We start from the raw sequence: 11794 nt of genomic DNA on the forward strand, positions 1-11794 counted from the left end.
ATAATAACAACGGTCTTCTTGGATCTGGTGGCATCAGCAATGGTGGATTCATGAGATAGTCTTTAAGCGTCTGAAATGCTTGTTGGCATCTGGCATCCCACTGAAAGCGGATGTTCTTGTGTAGCAGGTGTGCGAATGGGTGACATTTATCAGCCAATTGTGCAATGAATCTTCGGATGGATTGAAGTCGTCCTTGTAATGTCCTTAGCTGACTGATATTCTTTGGAGGTGGCATGTCCATAATTGCTTTTACCTTCGCTGGGTCAACCTCAATACCTTTGCTTGAGACAATGTATCCTAGAAGCTTCCCGGAGGTCACTCCAAAGACACATTTCCTTGGGTTGAGTCGAACATGGTATTGTTCCAGTCTATCAAATATTTTATCTAAGATGTGGAGATGCCCTTCTCTGGTGAGTGATTTTGCTAGTAAGTCATCAACATAATCTTCCATCATGGTATGCATCATGTCATGGAAGATGGTGGTCATTGCCCTTTGATAGGTTGCTCCTGCATTCTTGAGACCAAAAGGCATTACATTCTAGCAATATGTGCCCCATGGACATGTGAAGGTTGTCTTATGTTGATCTTCTGGTGCGATCTTTATTTGATTGTATCCTGAAAAGCCATCCATGAGTGAAAGCATGGCATGTCCTGCTGTTAGATCCACTATGAAGTCAGTACAAATGCGGATGCCCCCTTTTGGTTTGTCGACAGGCACAATATTGGAGATCCATTCTGCATAATCAATTGGCCTAATGAAACCAACATCTAGGAGTTTCTTGAGTTTTGTTTTGACTAGCACTGCAATCTAGGGATGCATCTTACGAAGCTTCTGCTTGACAGGTTTGGCTCCTTCTGCTACGGTGAGGTGATGCATGACTAAATCAGGATCAAGCCTAGGCATGTCTGCATATGACCATGCAAAGTTGATCTGACATTGTTGAAAGAACTCTATAAATTTAGGCTGTTCCTCTGGAGTGAGAAGAGATGCCAGATGTATGAGATGAGGATTGTCAGGAGTCCCCACATTGTATTCTTTGGTTTCCTCAATGAGAATTGTTGATCGTTCCTGTTGTGCACTATTAGGGAGAATGTCAAACCCTTCATCCTCAGGCACCTCAGAGAGGTTTTCACCATTGGATACGCTCTTTCTTTTTACTTTTGTTGGATAAAACAGTGCCACAGTGTGGTTTTCACTGGAAGATCCATGTTTTATTGTTATATTTTTGCAGCTGAAAGGTTTGGCATCCGCCCCGAAGTATGCTGTGCTATTAAGTTCAATGGCGAATCCAGCTTTGTGATCCCCGCTTGGTAGGTTATCCCTTAATTCCAAAAAGTCAATGATAGACTCATCGTTTTGGAAGAAGTCAAGACATGGGGGAGTTGGTTGGTTCCATTCGATGAGTTCAGGGTGGACAATGGGCATTACTTCATCGACCAGGTTAAGTTCGTTAGAGGTATCAGTGAGGGTTAAGACGTTATGGTGAAGGTCGTTGATGGTACTTTCCCTGTCAGAATCAGGCGTAGGATGAGACGTAGGGTCTGTGGAAGACGTTTCCAGTTCAGGAACCCAAGTGGTCTTTATCTGTGCTTCTCCGTAAACAGGGATGTCTTTACGTGGTGGAGGTGGTGATGTGTCTTCCTCATCTGAAGTGTTAAGTTGTACTAAATCAAATTCCCACTCATGTGAGTCGGTCTCTGAGTCACTTTCTAGCATCTGATTACTATACCATACTAGGATGTCTTTGGAGTTAAATACTGCAGGTGTGATTGGTTGATGTACCTTTGTAGTGATTGGTGCTGCAGGAAGGTCGATGGGGATTAAGGAATCCAATACGTGGAGTATCAGTAGTGTTGACTCAGTTGCTTCTGCTAGAACTACTGGTGCCATAGATGCTGTTGCGGGTTCTGATACTGCTGCTGCTGCTAATGGTGTTGCTAATGGGAGTACTGGTTCGATTGGTGGAATGATTGGTATTGGAGATAGTTGTGTTGGGGTTGTGAGCCTCAGTGGGGCAGTTGGGATGGTGCTTGAGGGTGCTTTGATTATGAAAGGTGTCCGCTTTGCATTAGGTGGACAAAATGGTTTGCTGGGTTTTCCTTTGAACTTGAGTTTAGGAAAGATCTCTTTTTCAAAGCCTAGGCCTGTATTACCTTTGGGCTTGAATTCTGGTAGTAGAGGTTCATGTCGTCCTTGTTTGCAATATCCCAAAGCACTCTGACCATCATACCCCATTCATTGCATAATGAGGAGACCTTTGCCATACTATTCCATAGGAAGTGTAACTCGCGGTATATCAGTGGTGATGGGATCTTTATAGATCCATTCCGCCAGGTCCTCATCTTGTGTTTCTTCCTCTTGACTCTTTCCAAGAACGAAAGGCATCAAAGCACATGCTGGTATGTTTAGTGGTTTCTGGAGTACCTGTTGTGGTTTACCATGAGTTCTAGGAGAAGTGGGCATTTGTCCTACACAAAAGAGTTGACTCAAGTTGTATTCCCCAGGACCCTCCTCTGCGATCTTCATCTTAAGCTTTTCTTTCTTGGGTATAGTGGTGTTTGAATGGGCAAGAGAGGCGGGACTGATATATGATGTGGAAGAAATGGCTTCTCTATTATTAGGAACGGTAATCTCTGGTTGAAGGTTGATATTATGGCAATATGCAAAGGGGTTTGCATCACCCAGGATTGTGATCTCTACACCGTTATGTGGGAACTTGATACATTTATGGTAGGTAGATGGAACGGCTTGCATGGCATGTATCTAAGGTCTTCCTAATAATAGATTGTATGGGAGAGGAAGGTCCAGAACCTGACAAATGATGTGCTTTACCACGGGGCCCACTCGGATTGGTAGTACCACAGCTCCTTTGGATGAACGCTCCGCATCGTCATAGGCTTTGATTGTGATCTTCTGACGAGGATCCACTGATTCTACTGCATATCCCAATGCTGTGACCAACTGTAGTGTGCAAATATTTAGGCCTGCTCCATTATCGATCAAGACTCGCTTGATCCTATGCTGGTTAATGAATCCTTCGATGTGGAGTGAGGCATTATGAGGTTGTTGGAAGGAAGAGTTGTCACTTTCGGAAAAGGTGAGACAAGGTGATGACTTTAAACTTCCAACCATGGCTTGAAATTGGTCCGTATTCAGATTTGCAGGGACTGACGCTTCTTGGAGTGCTTGATCCAAGATAGTTTTATGAGATGGCGATAGACGCAAAAGCTCTAAAATAGATATAAGTGCAGAAGTTTTGTCTAATTGTTCCACAAGATTGTACTGCTTTGGGATGGAGGTGGTGCCTTGTGGAGCTGCCTTGATGGTAACTTTGCCGCAACGTGTAACAACATTGCAATTTGAGTTGGGATTTTTGAAGGTTATGGTTGCAACTTGTTCATTGGCATCATACAGATGATTGACAGTGTAATTATACGCAGCTTGCGTATAATCAGTGGTATCAGGACCTCGTCTGGAAGTGGAAGGACCCCTTTGATCTTGGGATGGAAGTGGATTTTTGAACATCAGATGATCATTATTTGTTGTTTTTGGGTCATGTCCTTCAATTTCAATTTCTCCTCGATCAATAAGATCCTGAATGAGATCTTTCAATCGGTGACAATTACTTGTCTTGTGTCCTCTTCCTTGATGGAATTCACAGTGTTCAGTATCTCTCCACCATGCCGATTTGACCTGAGGCTCATAGTTTGATAGCTTAGGTAGAGTGACCAAATTTTGAGAAATGAGTTGTCGCAATACTGTTTCAATGGGTTCCCCTAAGGGAGTGTATGTGCGTTTCTATTTTTGCTGACGAGGTCTAGGTTCATCATGAGATGTGATGCGACCTTGATTAGAAGGAACATTTGTGTTGTTTTGAGGTGGAGGATTTTGTCCTGCAAACCGAACCACAGGTTGTGCATTTTGGATAGTTCGGGCATCCACAACCCCATCGTTGATGATATTCTTGTTTTTATTCCAGAAGCTTGGTTTATCACTATTGAAGCGCGGGCGAGGACCACCTTTTGGTTCATTAAAGATTTTGATGAGTCCTTTCTTGATGAGTGCCCGTTCACATTTCAAACCCTTGGTGATCATATCATTGAAAGAGTCTATGTCTTTGACATCTAGGTGAAATTCCATTTCTTCGTTTAAGTTGGAAATGAATATTTCCACTAGTTCTCGTTCAGGTAATTGAAGAGAACGTCTGCTAGACATTTGACGCCATCGTTGCAGGAATACTGAGAATTGTTCACCCGGTTTTTGTTTGGTGTTGCACAGATCAGCCATGGTGATGTCGCGTTCAATGTTATGAGAGTAATGAGCTAGGAACTTCTGGATGAGTTCCTCAAATGTTCTAATGCCACCTGGTAGTCGGGAAAACCATGATGTGGTTGTGCCTCCCAAGCTTTGGGGAAAAAGGCGCATTAGGTAGGTGTCTTCATATGCCACTTCAAGACAAGCGGAATGAAATTCTCGGACATGATCGCGGGGATCCCCCTTTCCTCTATATTTTTCAAATTTGGGTGTTTCGAATCCTCGAGGAAATGGTGGCATGTAAAGGTTCCTATCAAGAGGATAGGGATAGATGTCATTGAATGAGAATTGGTTAGTCTTGACACCACTATGAAGCTGTTGGGCGAGATTCTCGACTTGTTGCCGCAACATCTCCATTTCATTTGGAGGGGGAGGTGGTGGGTTACCTCGAGGAATGTTATATCTGATGGGATCTCTATCTCTTTCCTCTTCATGGCGACTTTGCCTTTCTGATGCTTGTCTTAATTGGGCAAGATCAAAGTCAGATGGGAGTTTTGCTCCTTCTCGAGCGAGTCTTAAGAAGTGAGCATCCGCATTGCTCCTGAGTATTTCATCAAACAATCTGTTAAAGAGAGGGTTATGTTGAGCCCTTTCTATTGTTGCAGGAGTGGGAGTACTTGGGTTTTCGTCATCTGCATTTCCTCCAAGTGCTTCTTGAAATTCATTGAGATTTTCCTCTTCTTCTTCTTCCCTTTCTAGTTCTCTTTGTCTTGACTGTGATCGGGTTTGAGCCATTTTGTTTTATAAGCTTTTTTGTTGAAGTTGTGTGAAAATGATGATGAGTTTTTGATGAAATGAGAGATTGATGGTTGGTGAATTGTGTCGCATGTGTATCTCTAGCACTTTTAAGGTGGATGTAACCGAAATTCTTTCTTTGACTTGCTTGCTTGTTTGATAAGATTTGATGGGGTAAGGTGTAGAGAAATCTGAGATGTGTTACAGATTGGACTACCTAGTAATGAGAGGATTCACTCATGAACTAGTTTTAACCTGCGTAGATGTGTCTCTTAGGATGAGATTATCCTAGATGTAGAAACACTCTAAAAAGTGATGTAATGTGTTTGATTTCAAGCAATATCTAAAAGAGAATTTTTGGGACAAGAACCTCTTAATGTTTTGAGAGTTGGAGATGGATTGATGATGAAATGATGATGTATGAGTGAGATGATGGATGAAAATGTTTTCAACTTTCAATAAAAACTTTGTGTTGCAAATGGGACAAACTCTAGCTCTTCCCTTTCAGGTGTTGGTGGTATTTCTCGACCTGTGTTGTAGGTGATACAGATGTTTGGGAAAAAGTTTGGATTAATCTTTCCTCCTTGATTTTTGTGATAACTCAGAGCTCTATATTGCATAAAAGCTCTGTAGTTCAATGATTCAGAATCAAATTCGTTTGTTTTGCCTTGAAGGTAGAGATGCATACGATGTAGAAAGACTCTATGTGAGACAAAGATTTGTCGATTGATATAGAAGAACTTCCTTCTTTTGATTAAAGCCTTTGAGCTTAATGGTCTTCTTTTCAAGTTGATATTCTGATGACACTTCTTCTTTCGCAAGATGTGAAGAATGGTCATAAAGTTTTTGACTCTTTGTTTGCACTTTGTTTTTGATGTTTTTGGTTGTTTTGACAGATGTTTGGTTGGATGAATACTTTGTTTTTGGGAAGTGATTTTCTGATTTTTTCTTTGACAAGAAAACAAAGCAAGCACATAAACACAAGAATGTTGCCTAAAAGGCACAAATGAGTATGGGTCTAGATCAACCCAATCCTTGGACTTGTATATGACCCTTCCTTTAGATGTATTTTAAGGTGTATTTCCAAAGCCTGAAGTCGGCTCAATTTGTACTTGGTCTTTAAAACGAACACACTTCAAACACTTTTTATCCCTAAGGTCAAAAGGCCAGTTGTGATAAATTTAGCCCACATCTTGATATTTCTTCAACTTTGGTACTACATACCTTATGAATCCCACCGTGGCAGGTAAGGATGTGATATACTAAGTCTTGCACGAGCATAACAAATAGATGATCCCTATGATGGGGGAGTCACCACTTTCATCAAGCCACCAGTGACTTTTCAAAAAGCTATGTTTCTACTCAAGGAAATATGTATGGTGAGTATCTTGGGAGCAAAACCATCTATGCTCTTGCACTAAATTATATCACAAATATTCTCAATCAATAGAACGGGTGGGCTACTACTTAGAGGTGTTTAGTCATGTTCGATGTTTTTGGACATAAGTTCATTCTGCAGTGACTCACTTAAGAGCCTTGTAACTGGTGGTGGGGTCCATTTGTCCTTTCGGCCAGTTACACTGTAGGAACAGCTATACCCAAGGCTACAGCTTTCACTCTCACCTGATTTCTATAGCGGCTCGAAGGATTTACCGCGCGAGGTCGTTCCCAAGACTGATGTGTCTCTTGGCAGGCCTCTCTTAAAAAGATAAAATTTTGAGTGTTACTAACACTTTTCTCTTGCACCTAGGACCACGAAAGCCAAGGGAGAGGATAGTGTGTGTTAGAGGTAGGACCACTCGATCGACTTTTTGCACAAGCGTGCCAAACACGAAATTCACTTGTTCTTTTTAATCCATCATTTGCAAATGTGATCTAACTATTTGGAGATGTTGCTCCAACAGCCATGGTGTTCATTTTAACTTCAAAGGCAATGTGTTTTTGTAATCTAGAATTCAAAAATCCTGGTCAACTTAATGAAAAACACGTTTTGCTTGAAGTAAATCGCTTGCAAGAATTGGAACAAGTGGATTGTAAGTTTTTAATTTTTGCACCAAAATTTGAAGTGTGGCTTGTAAATTCTTTAGTTTCGATGCAAGAAAAGAAACTTTGTGTGTTGATTTTTAAGCACCAAAATAAGAATGAATCCTAACTAGAAAGCAATACCATTTTGTGTTTTTCAAGTTTTTAAGCACCAAAAGGACAAATTTGTGATTTTTATGGTGAGTTTTTAACCTGCATGAACAAAAACATGTTATTAAAATCGATGTTCAAGGGGGGCTTCCACAAGCCTAAATATTTCCCTATTTGTGGTTACAAGGCGATTCAGACGACATTCTATTGCAATAGCGCTAGTCTGCGTTTTAATAGAAGCGCTATTTCACACAGAAGCGCTGAAATAACAAAACTGGTAGAGAGTCAAAAGCGCTAAAAGATCATCAGTAGCGCTAGAAGAAGAACAAAAGTGCTAGAATAGTGGCAAAAGCGCTGAAACTTTTACAATAGCGCTATTGTAAGGGCAATAGCGCTAAAAGAAAAAGTGCCAATAGCGCTAGAGCGTGTTCAATAGCGCTAAAGCGCAACTTGTGTGACACTTTCAACAATCAAACATGTTAGTTAGAAAAAAAATGAGATGTTTTTGGTGGTTCGATTCACGTCGGGTTCACCAAATGATGCCCTCCTAAATGGCACAAGGTTAGTGAATGATCAACAACACAAAAAGACACAAAACCATTAGATTGTCAGTGTTAGTCAATCAAAAACTAATCTAAAAAGGCATACCAAGAGAGATGCTAAAAACATGCTAATATATCTAACTAAAGAAGCAAAGATAACGAGGCATCCTCTTAGCATGGTTTTGGTTCCTTTCTCCCTTGTTCCTCTCCTCTCCAAGTTCCAAAATAGTGTAGCTCTCAGCAGCTTTTTGCACTATGGATGCTTATGGAGGATTGAGATTGTAATATGGTGCTTTGAGTATGAAATGAGAATCTAATGCTATGTTACTGATGCTAAAATGATATATTTTAACCAAAATAACCAGGTATTAGATGATTATGCTAAAAATGCTCTCTAAAATGTCTATAGCTTAGATGCATACAAGTTTTCAGGATCTGGATTATGAAGGAATGGGCTCTATTTATAGGGAAAATGGAGCAATGGATGGTTGAGATTGAAAGATTCAATCAAGGGTTGAGTTTGAAAGTTGGGGATCCATGTGCACAATTGGCACCAATGAAATGGTGACAAATGTCAACATAGGATTGGGTTGAGAGAAGAGGTTGGAGGCATTAAAGGCTTGAGAAGACCTCATGGTTATCTAAAAGCTAAGGGTCAAGTCTAAGTTAAGATTACCCACTGGATTAAGAGTTAATCCAAGGATAAACCTTTGTGCAAATGATTAAGAGATAATCATGGTCAAAGCATTAATGGCCTGATGAGACCCTTGGGTTGGATAGAGGTTGAGTCAAAACAAATGTTTTAACCATGTGGGAGGGTTTGAGTTAACCATTAATGGTTATTGGAGACTTTGGGGATTAAGTGGTTGAAGGTTGAAAGCCTTTAAAGGTTATCAAAGACTTTGAGTCATTTAGTGGTTGAAGACTTGAAGCCTTTAATGGTTATCAAAGACTTTGAGGTTTTGAGAAGTGACTTCCCTTTGCTTAGGGATGTGACAAAGTTTAGAGGATGGATTAGGCTAATTAGGAAGGGTTTAGAAGAATTTAGAAGGGGATTAGATTTTGCAAGTGGATTTGGTGGGTGAGGGAAAATAGGATTTTATTAAAATAAAAATTCATTTATTTTAATAAATGAGTGCAAGTTGCATTTGTAGGAAAATGCAAGTGGGGGGGATAATGATTTAAATAAATGTTTTATTTAATTTATTTAAAAGAGGAAAAAGGAGGATTTAATTAAATAAATAGATTTTATTTATTTAATTGATTGTGAATTGATTTAGTGAATTAATTAAAATAAATTGAATAATTTATTTAATTAATAGAAGAATGTTTGGAGATGAATTAATTAAATATTAATTTAATTAACTGATGGCTAGTGGATTTTTAATCAAATAAATAGTGAATATTTATTTAATTAAGCTGGATAGATTTGTGTGACTACAGCAAGAAATCCCTTCGTCCGATAGCCGATGCCTTTCTCCGCTTGTTGGGCATTTCTATCGGTCTTCGGGAAGATAATCGAAAAGCTAATCCGATCGTTCGATTTGCTCGATCTCTCTCTTGTGCTTCACCATGTGGCATTCACTGATTGGTTCCAAGGGCTCTACCCTGACATCTCATCACAACTTCTCTAACTGCTCGGAATGCTCTTCTTTTTTGCTGAGTCCCACCATGGTCGCCAAGTCACGACAGCTAAACTTCGGGCACCTTTGCATAGAGGTATGGCGACAACCATCCGATTAGTTGGGACTTGATCACTTGTTAACTTTCCTGTGTTTCTCCCTTGTTGGGCCCCACCTTGATCGCCAAGTCGCGGCAAATAAACTTCGACCATTTTCCCGTCGCGGTATAGCGACAATCATTCGATCCTTTTGGAAGCTGCAGGACTTGCTCACTTGTTATCGGCTAGCACTTTCCTATCGGGTCCACGCGATAGCATAAAAACATTCTCTCTGATACCCGATAACTCCCATCGGGTCATCGGTAAAGCATGCAACAACTCCCACCGATACCCAATGACTCATCGGGTCATCGGTGTAGCAAGAAAATATCTTTAGTCGATACCTAATGGCTCCACTCCATGCCTATGATTTCTCATCGGGTCATCGGGGTAACTTGAAACAACTCCCGCCAATACCTAATACAACTACTCCAACTCGGGTGACCTCATCGGGATAAGACTTGTCGATCGGGGTAGGTCTTGCCGATAAGGAAAAACTCAAAAACTACAAAGAAAACAACCAAACAAATATCTACATGACCATAGGAGGGTCTCAAAAGTCAAAATTGGTCAAGGGAATTGCAACCCTTAGGTGCTCCTACACCAAATGCCCAAAAATTGTAAAAATAATGTCAAAGAATAATAACTGTACACTGAATACCTTCAAAAATTTCTTACCAAAGCTTGACCAATTTCAAGATTTCCAGGTAAGCTTTCTCTAATAAATCCACATAAGTATCCCAGCTGGTTTTGAATGTGATGAAGATAGATACAAGTCCACTTAGTAAATATGCAAGTGATTCTTTCTCATTAACTTTTGTCGATGTGGGATTACCAAGCATATCCATGCATTCCCTCTTATGTACACCAAGTGAATCCAATCTTGGACTCACCAAACCTCTGAGACTTCTGGCTCTCCAAATGATCTTATCTCTTTCCTTTTCAAGAGAAAAAATTTGATTCTCCAAATTCAAAAATTGTCTATTAATATATGTGGTCACTGAAGTTAGTCCATCAAAAGAGTTAGCAATACTAGCAATCTTGTCCTGTACCTCTTTTATCTTTTCATCTACTTTTGTTGTAAGAATATATGTATTGCAACATACCCTGTATATATTAGTACCTTGTTTCAAATAATTTTCTATCAAAATTAACTTCTCCTCAATCTTTTTCTTCTCTTTGTCGATGATTTGATCAAAAGCGACTCTCTTAGCCAAAGTGAATTTTTCAAGTGCTAGCCGGTTAGAGATCTGTTGTAATGATTGAAAATATTTAGAGATGTGTTATGTTATTATCTTAAGATTTCTGGAAGGGCTCGCTTCAATCTCAACCGATGTATCTATAGTATTAGTCTTTGTCTCCGGTGAAGTGAAAAATCCTCTATTCTCTCCCAAAAAAATTATCCAACCCTTTTGGGTTTCCTTTATTATCTCATTCATCCTTCCTAACATCAAGTTAGTTATTCTATGTTTTCTATTAAAAACCTTCCTATCTGCAGCCTCAATTGTCTTCTCCATCTCATCTGGAGTTATAGAAACACATATAGCTAAAATTTCTTGCATCTTAATGTGTTTTTCTTCTTGCATTGCAGATAACCTTCTAGCATCTAACATGTTGTATAGCTCTGCCGATATTCGATTTTTTATTTCAATTAATGCTTTCTTATAGATGTCTAAATATAGAGGAATTTCTTCCTCTACCTCTCTTTGTTCATCATCTTCAAATGTATCATAATAAGACTTAACATTTTTTAGCATCCCATCCTTAATAATTTCATCAACAATTTCAGCACAAGTCTTAGGTGGAATAATTGTTACATTACCAGTTTCTAGTGCCAAATAAATGTCACTCTTCTTCCTCCTTCTGGTAGTACTGGATGTAGCTGATGGTGTAGCCTTGGGTGTCTGCTTCTATGCCGGTAATTTGATGGTGACCTTCCTAACTGGTTGTTTCTTTCGTTCCACTTTAGGTTCTTCTGGTTTCTTCCTCACAACCCTTTTGAATGCTAATGGTGTGTCATCTTCAGGCTCAGAATCTGCAGTCACAGGTTCAATGTGAACTACCAAATCCTTCCTCTTTCTCCCTTTGTCCAGGACAACATAAATGAGTGCCTTGATGTACTGTGAAACCTCACGTACAAACTTGCTTGCCTTACCTTCTTGTTTTTCCCTCTTCTTTTGGTTGAACTCAATTTCAACCTCAAGAGTCTTTTGTTGTGTTGTTCCACAAGGTTTTTCCTGCTTCATCTATGTCTGCATCAAGTAGAATTTTAGTATATGCATCAAGAATTAATGCATCCACCTCATATCCCATTTCAGCTATCCAAATCTTTCAGGGCTTGACTGCCTC

Source organism: Cryptomeria japonica, chromosome 8 (assembly GCF_030272615.1).
Source record: "Cryptomeria japonica chromosome 8, Sugi_1.0, whole genome shotgun sequence".
In the NCBI taxonomy this organism is placed as follows: Eukaryota; Viridiplantae; Streptophyta; class Pinopsida; order Cupressales; family Cupressaceae; genus Cryptomeria; species Cryptomeria japonica.